Below are 12,853 nucleotides of genomic sequence, written 5' to 3'. Positions count from 1 at the left end.
CATGTCCAGGACACAATCAAATGTGCGAATAGAATTACAGTATATGGTCATAAAGCAACACTTAAAAATAAAGACAAAAATAGGGAAAAGATAAAAATGGAAAAACCCTAAAAGTAATCTTTGGCTGAAGTTCTTACTTCAGCCAAACTGATGGAGACATCTACCCTCCCTCCCTCCCTCCCTCCCTCCCTTCCTCGCTCCCAGTCAAGTCAAAAATCTCACTCTATTACTCCAAAGATTTTAGCAAGTGATTATGAGACAAGATTCCAAACAGATCTGGTAAAACATTGTTGATTTTGATTCATCAATAGCACATCATTGATGGCAAATCTTTTTCCTACTGACAGAGATTGTCACCTTCCAGCATATATATCATCTCAAAGCACAGTTGTGCATTATTGGTATGCAAAGGAGATTCATGGGTTGCTGATTGACAAGTTCCCCCAGATTGCTTGAGATCATGTCTCTCTTGCATCCTAGGGACTGCTTTTGCAGACCAATATAGAAATGTGAAGAACAGTGAGAGGACCACTCCCTTGTTTAGGCCAATCTTCAGAACAAAGACTAGCATATAGGCATATTTTTACTGACATTAGAGCCATAAAAGAATTCCCTGGATAAAGCGGGATAGTATAAGGTCTCCTGCCTTGGCCAGAGGGTTGCATTAGAAGACTTCCAAGGGCTTCTAGTCTGTTGTAAACGTTTAGATATTTAAATAGCAGATTTCATTTTATTTTTTTAAAAAAATACCTTTATATATGGAGCAACTATCCTGACATCTACTGGGCATGAATCTCAACTGTATCCTTAAAAATATGCTACCTGTATTTTTTGGGCTATAAGACGCACCACGATTTTAAAGAGGTAATTTTTTTAAAGAAAGTGTTTGCCCTCTGTAGGTTTCCAAAAACCTCTGCACACCTCATTTTTTGCAACAAAAAGTGGGGCATGCAGAGACTTTGGGAGGTTTGGAGAGTGCTCCTGGGGGGCTGAAGGGGCAAAACCATGCACAAATGGCCCATTTTTTGCTCGTTTTTGCCCTCCCCAGCCCCCAGGAGCATGTCCTTTTTTGCAAAGGGGCTGAGGTTTTGGTAGGACAAACATGCTGTATTCATTGTATAAGACACATACAAATTTTCTCCCTCTTTGGGGGGAGGGGGAAGGTGCGTCTTATACTGCAAAAAATAAACTATTTCTTTTCCAGAAGATTTTGTGAATAATAGAAAAAGCTTTCAACTATGGATTGTATATTACAAAATCTTTTTTCACATATCAATTTTATTCAAAACAAAAACATAAACCAAAGGGCAAAGGAATAACAAAACAGTTAATAGCAACAGTAATAGCACTTAGACTTAAATTTACACCATACAAATCTGACAGTTATTTATTGAATATCTTGGGCTATTTTGAGGGACTGACAGAGTTTTGTTGTGTGGGAAAATGCTGCCTTACTTTATTAATAATCTTAGACTTTCAGGTCTGTGCCTATGGAAGGTGTCTTAGAGAAAGCTTTTGAATTCATCATTTAGCTTCTCTTGAATTTGATTTTGGAGATCTTCCTTCCAGAAGGCTTGGCTTCCCTCAAGCCCAAAGAGACCCATCCCTCTTCATTATACTAGTAAATCATCCTTAACTCCTAGATGGCATCTAAAATCTGCAAGATTTCTTCTCCATATTTCATCTTTTTTACTGTGATTAAAACTTTTTCCATCCACAAAGCTCCATGGTCCTGTGCAACACCAAAGGCATATTGCTGTCAAGAAAAAAAAATAGGGGCTGTTTTACTTTTGCCAATTTAAAAACATATTTCAATGCGATAAGTTTTACTTTTGGAGCTGACATATTCAAAGGCAATGCATTCTGTTCCAAAATTTTTACTCTTACAATCAAAGATGTAGCTGCTTCCATCAATAAAAACAGAGTGCAGAGAAGAGCAACAAAGATGATTAGCGGACTGGAGGTTAAAACATATGAAGAATATTTGCTGGAATTGGATATGTCTAGTCCGATGAAAAAAGGACTAGGGGTGACATGATAGCAGTGTTCCAATGTCTCAGGGGCTGCCACAAAGAAGAAGGAATCAAACTATTATCCAAAGCACCTGAGGGCAGGACAAGAAACTAATCAAAGAGAGAAGCAAATTAAACTAAGGAGACATTTCCTGACAATTAACTAATGATTTGGCCCGGTAGGGTGAATTGTCACTGTGAGTAAATTGATAATTCTCAAGTCCAGATGAAATGACCCATCATGCTTCTTAAATGAAAGAACTGAAGTATTCAAAGATTTCCCTTTCTTGAGAAGATCATACTGTAGGAGAGGATTAACTATTGGTCTCTAGCTTTCTCAGAAAGAGCAGACTGTTTAATCTGCACAGGTTGCTCTCCTGGTTTCAGGGCAATTTCCACAGGAGGAATATATCCACAGGAGGAAGGCCAGACCCATTGATGGGGAAGAGCAGGATGGCAACCAGAACTTAGCCCTCAAAGAACATAAATGATGCCCTTCTTCTGTTTCCTTAATCAGCTTATCTTTAATTGTCAGTGGTGTTATCAATGGTATTGCTAATAAAATTTCTCTCTTTAAATCCATAAATTATTTTGTAAATTCTTCTTGTTGTATCTTGCCATCTGGGGTAGAATTCCCATCCATTTAATTCCTCTTTCAGTGTTCCACTCTTTCCATTTCCAGATACAAACCAATCCCCATAGATATCAGTGGATTTAATTTCTTTATGGTCATTTTCCTCTTCAGTTTTTAGGACGATAACCTCCACTTCTTCCACTTGATAAACATCTCCAACTTCTTCATCATATTTTACTGTTAGATGCTCTAGATTTTCCAACTTCTTCTCCATTCTCTCAAATGTATTTGATAATTTCTGAATTTCTAACCATATCTTTTGCAGGCTTAAAATTTCTTTCGCTGTTGAAGTTGTGCCATTATCTCCAGCTGACAAACACTGCTGCTCTGGCTTAGAAGGTTTTTACAGGATTAAACATAAATTCACAATAAGGTCTGATTTTCACTGAAGAGGAAAATGACCCAGTGGCAAAAGTATCAGCTGCGGTCTCAGAGCATCGAGACCACATGTCCATATCGTCGTGACGTTGGCTCCTCCCCCATTATTATTATTAATGGGTTTAAAGTGGGCTCTAGACTTTCTGTCTGATTGCCAAGTTTGCAGGATGAAGCCCAGAAATTAAGAAAGATGGGTGAACAAATTACAGCATAAAAATCTAAAGAACAGACCGGTGATAAAATTTTACCTCATCTGAAGGAGCAAAGCTTCCCAGATTTTACCTAATTCTGTCAGAGTGTGAATTCCCGTAAGTGCATAATAAGCTTCCACTATCACTATACAATAGTACAGATTTTATTGTGCATTCAGGCAGGAAATAACAAATGCATGGGAATAGTATAGGAGGTACCTGGCTCAATTGTCATAACTGTGAGAAGTAGGTTGAAGTCTTGGAGTCCTAGTGAACAATCACTTAAATATGAGCCAGCAGGGTGTTGCAGCTGCAAATAAGCCCATGCAATCATAGGCTGCATTAACAGAGGGATAGAATCAAGATTGGGTGATTAATACTGTAATATAACACTATAATAATATAGTGCCTTGGCAGGCATGCCATAGGTTCGCCACCACAGGTCTGGATTGTTCTTCAATCTGCTGTGTATGAAATTTCTTTAGGTTCCTGGATTTCCTTGACACATCCCAGTTCGGAGGGTTATTGCAAACATAGCATGATTTCTTGGCTAGGAAAGGGAGTGGAAATCTTGTAATCCAGGACTAAACATGTATGCCACTTACTGTGCTGCTGAAAATTCAGCAGCATGTTTTTCCTATCAACTTAATGGGGAAATGCATGATCCCCGAAGTATAATTGTTAAAACAGGCTTAAAAACCTCTCTATCATATATCCAAATCTATATTTGAAGTGAAAAAGTTATTGCGTTATAGTCACACATTTTACTAATTGTCAGGCGCAAGAAACTAAGAGCCAGAATAGTTTATTCCATGCAACAAATTCACAAGGAACTGAGATCTAATGGTCAGTACAAATTGGCACTAGCTAACAGTATTTAGTATTTATGTGTATTTATTAGTTTGCCAACCATTCCAGGTTTATGTTTGAAGCTGTGTGGTACTGTCTTATTACCCTCTCTTAGGGAGACCTGTCTCCTGTTATGCGGTCTTCCTGGACTTTGATTATTTGACTTTCCCCTTTCTGGTGTGCCTCTGTGCCTTGGAACCATGAAGGAGAATTAACTTTTCACTTCTGGTTTTGCCTGCCTCCTTGGACCGACACAGGTGCCCACTCTGCTGACGCCATTTTCTTTGTAAAAGATGTATACCATCTCTGAACTCAGACAAATGGGGCCTAAGAAACCACCAATGGGCAAGTCATTTTCGGCTCCTGCTTCTGCCACCTCCAGTCCAAGCATGCAGCAAACGAAACTTACTTCATTGTTACAACAAGAATGGTCTGGAGAGAGCTCAAAAGAACTATCTGTTACCCAAATGTTTCAAGAAATTATGAGGAGTCAAAATGAGTTGAAAAAAGAGGTGACAGATCTTAAAGATGAACTCAGAGATGTTCAACATAATATTTCAGAAAATAAACAGAGAATTGTGGTGTTGGAGGAGGGGGCGGCTGGGCTGGGGGAGGAGGTTAAGGCAGTCCGGAAGGGAAATGTAGACTTGGAAAACTTTATGGCAAAAATAGAATTTGAAAGAATGTCCTTTTTTCTCAGATTCCAGAACCTACCAGAGACAGAAAATGAAGACCTTAAAGATATTATGAGTACAATTTTAGCAGAATATATTAAGAGAAATAAAGAACAGTTGTGGTGGGATATGGATCTGGTTTACAGGATTAATTCAGCATATGCTAGAAGTCATAACGTTCAAAGGGAGGTACATGTTAAATTTCTCAGGAGGACCACAAGGGATGAGGTGCTAGGGGCCCAAAGGGAGGGACCACTAAAATATAGAGATGAAGAAATCACCATTCTTAAGCAAATTCCGAAAAAGATAAGAGAAAGAAGGAGGAAGTATCAAAGAAATTATACATAATGGAGTTTGGTTTGGATTATTTATTTATTTTATTTATTTCTTAGATTTTTAGACCGCCCCTCTCCCAAAAAGGGACTCGGGGCGGTGTACAGTCAATACAATAAAACCAGTCATAAAATTAAATACATTTAAGCTACATTTAAGATACATTTGGAGGGGAGATAGGCTGTACTAAGAAATAAATAATTCTAATCCTAAAAACATCACAATTAAAACCCCAAACCCTAAAATAAAATAAATCCCTGGGAGGTAAAACTAAGAAAGTGCCAGGCCAGCTGATTGAAACAGGTGAGTCTTTAACTTTTGCCGGAAGGAACGGAGGTCGGTGGTAGTTCGAATGTCTGGGGGGAGGTCATTCCAGAGGGTTGGGCCCATCACAGAGAAGGATCTACTCCTAGGTGTCACCCGCTGGCATTGCCTAGCAGACGGCACCAGGAGGAGCCCCTCCCTGTGTGAGCGGATAGGTCGCAGGGACGTATGTGGAAGGATGCGATCCTGCAGATAACTAGGTCCTCTGCCATGGAGCGCTTTAAAGATGGTGATCAATACCTTGAAACGCACCCGAAAGGCCACAGGTAGCCATTGCAGCTCGCGCAGGAGAGGTGTTACGTGGGAGTAACGTGTACTTCCCATAATAACCCACGCGGCTGCGTTCTGAACTAGCTGCAGTCTCCGGATGCGTCCCAAGGGAAGCCCCATGTAGAGGGCATTGCAGTAGTCCAGGCGAGACGTCACCAGAGTGACCGTGCGCAGGGCACTCCGGTCCAGTAGGGGGCGCAATTGGCGCACCAGGCGAACCTGGTGGAACGCCCCCCTTGCCACGGCTGCCACATGGTCCTCCATTGACAGCCGGGCATCAAGGAGGACGCCCAAATTGCGCGCCCGCTCCACAGGGGACAGTTGTTCGCCCCCTATGGCCAGCGATGGGGTCAGCTGGCTGAACCGAGGTGCCGGTAACCACAGCCACTCGGTCTTGGAGGGGTTGTGTTTGAGTCTGTTGTCCCCCATCCAGACCCCGACGGCTTCCAAACACCGGGACATCACTTCGACAGCCTCGTTGGGGTGGTTTGGGGTTGAAATATACAGCTGAGTATCATCAGCGTAGAGATGGTACTCAACCCCAAAACCACGGATGATCTCACCCAGCGGCTTCACATATGCGTTGAACAGGAGAGGCGAGAGGACCGACCCCTGCGGCACCCCACAAGTGAGTGGCCTCAGGGACGACCTCTGCCCCCCTGTCAACACACATTGCTTCCGGTCGGAGAGGTAGGAGCCGAACCACCGCAAAACGGTGCCTCCGACTCCCATCCCCTCCAACCGGCGCAATAGGATACCATGGTCGATGGTATCAAAAGCCGCCGAGAGGTCTAATAGGACCAGGATAGAGGAACAACCCCTATCTCTGGCCCTCCAGAGATCATCAACCAACGCGACCAAGGCTGTCTCAGTGCTGTGCCCGGGTCAGAAGCCGGACTGGCGTGGGTCTAGATAGTCGGATTCGTCTAGGTGTCGCGGGAACTGCTGCGCCACCACATTCTCAACAACCTTCGCCAAGAAGGGGAGGTTGGAGACTGGAAAGATAGTTAGCTAGCTCCATTGGGTCGAGCGAAGGCCCCTTGAGCAAGGGTCTCACCACCGCCTCTTTCAAGGCGGTTGGTAAGTATCCCTCACCCAGTGAGGCGCTCACCAGGCCCAGGAGCCAGCCTCGTGTCACCTCCCAGGCTGCCAGTACCAGCCAGGAGGGGCACGGGTCCGTTAAACAAGTGGTGGGTCGCAGCCGTCCACGCAACCTGTCCAAATCCTCGGATGGTTATTGCCAGAGGGAATGTTGATTTTTTGGAAGGAGGGGGGGCTGTGGCTCCACCTGGGGACAAGGAGGAAGGAGCAATATCGAAAAGGCTCAGGTCACAAAAAATAGAAGTATTTGAAATATTTGTAATTGTTGATATACTAGAAAGTGACAAATGAAAAGATGATTGAACACATGATTGATACAATGTAGAATAAGATTCTGTTTTTTGCTTATCTTTTACACGTTGTTTTTAATATTGTAAAAATTGTGAGATTTGGAGGGATTTCTACCACTAGCGTGGGAGCTGCCAAAATTTTCTATGTACCCATTTACCTTTCCCCATAAATGTTTAAAAACCAATAAAATTCTTTTTTAAAAAATGCTGAAATCTGAAGATTTATCTTAAGAACACTAACTTGTGAAATCATAATTATGAACATTAAAAAGTTGAAGTGAGTTTGGAGACTGGTTTAGGATTATTATTTTTTGAATAGAAGCTGTGCCATTAGATAAAGATGTAAGTGGAAAAATCCATCACCTTGTCTAGAGGACAACAGTAAAATATCAATAAGGGTTTTAGTGTCTTCGTTTTGCCAGTTTCTTTTGCAGTAATGATTAGGGTATATGTTTTCTTATTTTTTCCTAATCCCTGCCATGAGAAAGTCTAAATGTCAGAGTGTATATTTATTATCACAGGTTCTATACACGGATGTGATTTACTGTGCTAGATTTTGTGCTTGTTTTTCAAGGATTAGGACCCTCTCCTTTACCGGGACTCTTAATTCTTCCAAAGCTCCTGGTTAGATTAAAAGATCATTAAGACAAACAGAATGGAGATTTGCTAGGCAATGCCAAAAGGAGGGAGACCAATGAAATGCCATCTCAAGGTATGTGAAAGTTTTGTAAAGGTAAAGGTGGACAGTGCCAGGTAAGGCTATATGGACAAGGTCATTCATACGGCAAAAGGGCTAAGAGATGTTCTCTTCGTCTGACATCTTTTGAGTCACTGCTGTAGACTCTCTTCTTCCAACGTCTTTTTTTTTTTCAAAAAATTTTTTTGGGTTTTATACATATATGGGAAAAGGTAAGGGGATACAAAGATTTTTGGCAGCTCCCACGCTAGTGATAGAAACCCATCCAAAACTCACAATTTTTACAATCTTAAAAACAAAATATAAATTATAAGCAGAAAACAAGGTCTTATTCTATATTGTTGACCATGTGTTCATTCATTTTCCTTTGTCACTTTCTAGCAGGGACGTGCGGTCAGGGGAGGCAGGGGAGGCAGAGCCTCACCTCTCTTCATGAAATAATAGTATATAGTATTATAATATTACATACATCCGTCCGGCCGCGCCTGGGAGCTGCGGAGGCAGAAATGTTGTCGGCGCTGCCGGATGACGAAGGCACGAAAGTGACAACATTTCTGCCTCCGCCCTCCGCAGCTCCTGGGTGCGCCCGGACGGGGGTAACCAGAATGGCCCCGAGGCAGTCCGGCAGGCGAGCAACCGAGGATCAGGCTGCCTCGCTTGCTCTTTCGTCTGCCAGGACCGCCTCGGCGTCGAAAGGGGCTGTGCTTTCACCCTGCTCAAGCCTTGCCGCCTGCATGGGAAGCCACCTGAATGGGAAATGGGAAGCGCAGTCGCCTGAATGGGAAAGCAATGAAAGGGGCTGCGCTTTCACCCCACTCAAGCCTTGCCGCCTGCATGGGAAGCCACCTGAATGGGAAATGGGAATGGGAAGCTCAGCCGCCTGAATGGGAAAGCAACAAAAGGCTTCTACCTCCTGCACTGTATTAATTCTTATCCTGTTTCCCTCCCAAAAGATCAACATTCCTTCTGGCAATAACCATCTAAATCAAATTCCTTTATTGTATAGTTTCTTTGATAAGGAGGAATACTTCCTCCTTTTCTCTCTTATCTTTTTTGGAATCTGCTTAAGGATGGTGATTTCTTCATCTTTACAGCACTTGAGAGCAGGACAAGAAGTTATAGATGGAATATCATTAAAGACAGGTTCAATTTAGAGCTAAAGAGAAAGTTAATCATTGCAATGACATCCCTTTGGGAATTGTGGGTACTCCATAATTGGAGATTTTCAAGAAGAGATTGAACAGACATTGAAGAACCGTGGTGGCACAATGCATTCTAACCATGCAGTACCACAGGCTACTTCTGCTGATTGCAAGAAATTTGACAGTTTGTATCTCACTGGCTCAAGGATGACTGAGTCATACCTTCGCATTTGTATTTGTTAGTTTGTCAAACATGTATAAAATAGCAGGTATAAATATAAACATGCATATCAATAAAAGAAATGGATACAAATAAATGGAGATAGTAGGACAGGAACGGTAGGCGTGCTGGTGCATGCCCCCTTTATGGACCTCTTAGGAATGGGGTGAGATCTACACCCTTCTGAGGTCAGTAAATGAGGACTCAGATTTTTGTTGACCCTGTAAAATGCTTAGAAAGGAATGTAAAGCACTGGGAAGTGGTATATAAGTCTATGTGCTATTGCTATTTGTCTGGAATGCTATTGGATCTTCTGCCATGGGTAGGGGTTTGGACAAGGAGACCTCCAAGTTCTCTCCCAACACTATTATTTCTATGTTCTATGAAAGTTTCAGTTATTTGTGCCTGACAATAGGTCTATAATCATATCATGGGAACAGCATATTGTAGACAATGCTGATATTCAGAGGTCTCCAAGGGCAGGCCATGGTTCCAAAGACTTTAATCTGGCCCTTCATTCTTTGATGCCTGCTTTCCAAAAAAAAAGTAAGACTTTAATCATAGTGCAACAATGCTATAAGTGTATTGGAAATGGCTGCTGCCAGTTATGGAATATTATGATTTGGCAAGGAGCCACTTTTTCTCAGGTACAGTAAAGTATCTTCTTGTCCAGATATGAACTCACAGAAGCCTTTGGCTTTTTCCTCAGTGACAAAGGAAGCCTTGCTCTCCCTTCTTTTGTCTTGAAGTTGTGACTCAGAAGGACTTTTGGTGAGCAACCTGCATAGGCCATAACCACCCAAACATTGGGTCCAGGATGACCATGTTTAAGTCTCCAGTTACCATGCACCTCCCTGTGTGACTTGGGCCAATTACTTTTCTCAGCCTAGCCTAACTCACAAGATTGGGGCTATGTGTACAAAATTAGAGGTGACCCATGTATATGTTCTTGAGGTCCCTGGACAAAAGATGTTGTTGTAATGTTAGAGACTAATAAAAATTCTCAATTACAGCTCTTATGCAACAATTTTTTCAAATTATATTGATGAGTTTTCTGTTTATTCCTCTCTTTGACCAGGACAATATTGTTTGATATGATTCCTAACAACTACTAGCATAAGTCAAATGACATAAGTCATAAGTAAGTGGGGGGGAAAGGTACATTTCTAAAATATCTAAAAAAGATTAAATACTATGGCAGAAACTCTAAAAAGTACTTGTCTGTAGACAAGGAATTAAAATCAAATTGATATGATAATAACATATTGAGATAAAACAAATCAGATTGAGCATGATATTAAGTAAAGAGTAGAAATATAGGGGATATAAACATCCATATTAAAATGCCAAGCAATACAATTTTCTTTTTTTTAAAATGTGCTACTGTTTAAAAAAAATCAGTTGTGAGACTAAGGGAGATATCGGGATAGGTGCAATAGGAGCCAAAAGATGTAATGATGTGATTTGAAAAAAATAGGTCAAGGAACCGAACCAAAAGAGAAAAGGTAATTTTGTTGAAATTTTCTTGATATTTTTTAGTTGTGTTTTAAGTTAAGGCCACTTCTGAAATCCTCCACATCTAATTTTTTTCCTGAGTTTTTAAGCTTTTGAATGACTGCTCCTGTCTGTGATTTTCCATTGTATTTTTGTGTGGAAGAGGAAGTGACACTATTTGCTCAGTTTTCGTTCCATTCATATTTCTCCCCCACCCTCTTCATTTTGCACATGAAAAAGAACACTGCAAAAAGAAAGCAAACTTGACACATTTCTCCCCATGCATCCACATGGATTTTTTTATATGTTGTTTTGCCTATTGCAAGAAGCACCCAGAATGGGAAGGAATTATGATGCACCTTCTTGGAGTACCACAAAGCTACTCTTTTGCAGGGCTTTTTACTGTTCATTTTGCTCAACAGGGGTGGAAAGGCATCAAAGAAACTGAGGCAACCTGTACATGTTTAGGAAATGTCAGTTGAATTGAAATTTGAGAGGAGTGACATGGAGAGCTGCCTTGATTGTCGCAGCTGGTGTCTTATATTTTTCAGTATGCTTACAGAATTTCTAACACACTACAAAGAAGCAGAGAAAAATAATGTCATCTAAATGAATCAAAGACGGAGTGCACCTATCTCTCAGTCTAAGTTGGATATACTTTGCACATATGGAAGACATGACTGGGACATCATAAACCTGTGATTTGAATTTTCAGCATGAAGGCAATTGGGTCAAATTTCCAACCAGAATACCAGAATAACAGAGTTGGAAGTGATCTTGGAGGCCTTCCAGTCCAAAAATGCTATACCATTCAAGGCAATGGTTGTCCAATCTCTTCTTAAAAACCTCCAATGTTGGAGCACCCATAACTTCTGGAGGCAAGTCCTTCTACTGTTTAATTGTCAGTTGGATCTCTCCTTCAATAGTTTCCATCCATTGCTTCTTGTCCTGCTTTCAGCTGCTTTGGAGAATGAATTGACCCCCCCCTCTTTGTGACAGTCTCTTAAATATCATATCACCCCTAGTTCTTCTTTTCATTAAATCTGAATCAGATTCAGACCAGAATCTGAAAGTCAAGAAAAACAGAACGGTTTAATGGAATCTGGTATTTGCAAAATGATTTGAACATGCAAAAAGCTTTTACATATATACAAAGTCTCTTTCCCCCCATTGATTCTGAAAAAATGTAGTTGATTTTCTGAATTGAATTGAAATTAGATTTCAAGATGTTTTCAAAATAGCCTTCGGGCCTGAGTAGCATCTCATGTTTTGTCAAAGAAAGATATGACATCTTCAGAAAGAACGGAAATACTTATCTCATTTCTTATTGCTTATTTTGAGGGGAAAACCTTATAAGTAGATGGGGGTCTTACTTCTCCTTTTGTTACAGGTATGGACTACGTGTCATTAACGAACTTTATTTGAACCTTGTGGTTTGGACATAGGGACGTTGGTTAGAACATCTTGTGGTTGAAGGCTGATGACATTTTCCTGTCCCTTTAAGCAAGCTTCTGTCCCTTTTATGCCACGCCTACATTCTTATATTTTAATCCATATTTTATTCTACTTTAATATAGGATTCTCTCTTTGATCCATATTTTATTCTACTTTAATATAGGATTCTCTCTCATGATGACCTCCTGGATTGGGAGGTAGGGCATTGGCTTTATTCTGCTTAGAACAAAAGCTATCAATAAACAGAAAACCAAAGTTTTAATGTTTGCCTAATGTGATGGGGGGGGATCCCTGGTGGTTTGGCTGAGGGAAGAAAAGGCAGGAAAAAGGAGAGAAAGGGAATCTGTCCAGTTTTTTTAATTGTTTTATCAATGTATGAAATACAAAGAAAAATTAAAATAGGAAATTAAGAGAAGAACAAAGAGAGAGGGAAAGAAAAGATGAGGTACAAGGGAAGAAAGGAAAAGGCATTGACTTCGGATCCTTTTTAACACAGTACACGATAACCACATTACAGCCTTTTTAGTTTTAGACATTATTATACAAAGTAGCCATTTCTATAACAACAAATCTACTTAATCAGCATAACCAAAGTCAAAGTTACATTTTGCTTTCATTACAAGCACAACATCTGGGAGTGATAGCCAAATAAAAAACATAATCAAGTATATTCTTCTCTTTCAATAGAACAACCAATTTAACCATTTCTGCTTCATCTTCCTTGCTGTGAATATAATTTCTATATTTCTAGTTCTAGTTCTAGCCGCCTGCAAAGGACCTCCCCACCTT

At 40.8% G+C, this 12,853-nt stretch overlaps 1 protein-coding gene across 1 annotated transcript in view; it reads left to right on the top strand.

Moving 5' to 3' along the window:
* The window catches only part of LOC309395980 (zinc metalloproteinase-disintegrin-like ohanin), a gene marked incomplete at both ends in the record, with an annotated part of 96,645 nt that overhangs the window by 30,039 nt on the left and 53,753 nt on the right, over positions 1-12,853 (top strand). The gene's annotated exons all lie outside the window — the stretch shown is intronic.

The sequence above is a fragment of the Natrix helvetica genome (genome assembly GCF_964273705.1).
Source record: "Natrix helvetica genome assembly, chromosome: 8".
Classification (NCBI taxonomy): Eukaryota; Metazoa; Chordata; class Lepidosauria; order Squamata; family Natricidae; genus Natrix; species Natrix helvetica.
This window is presented reverse-complemented; position numbering and strand designations above follow the sequence as displayed.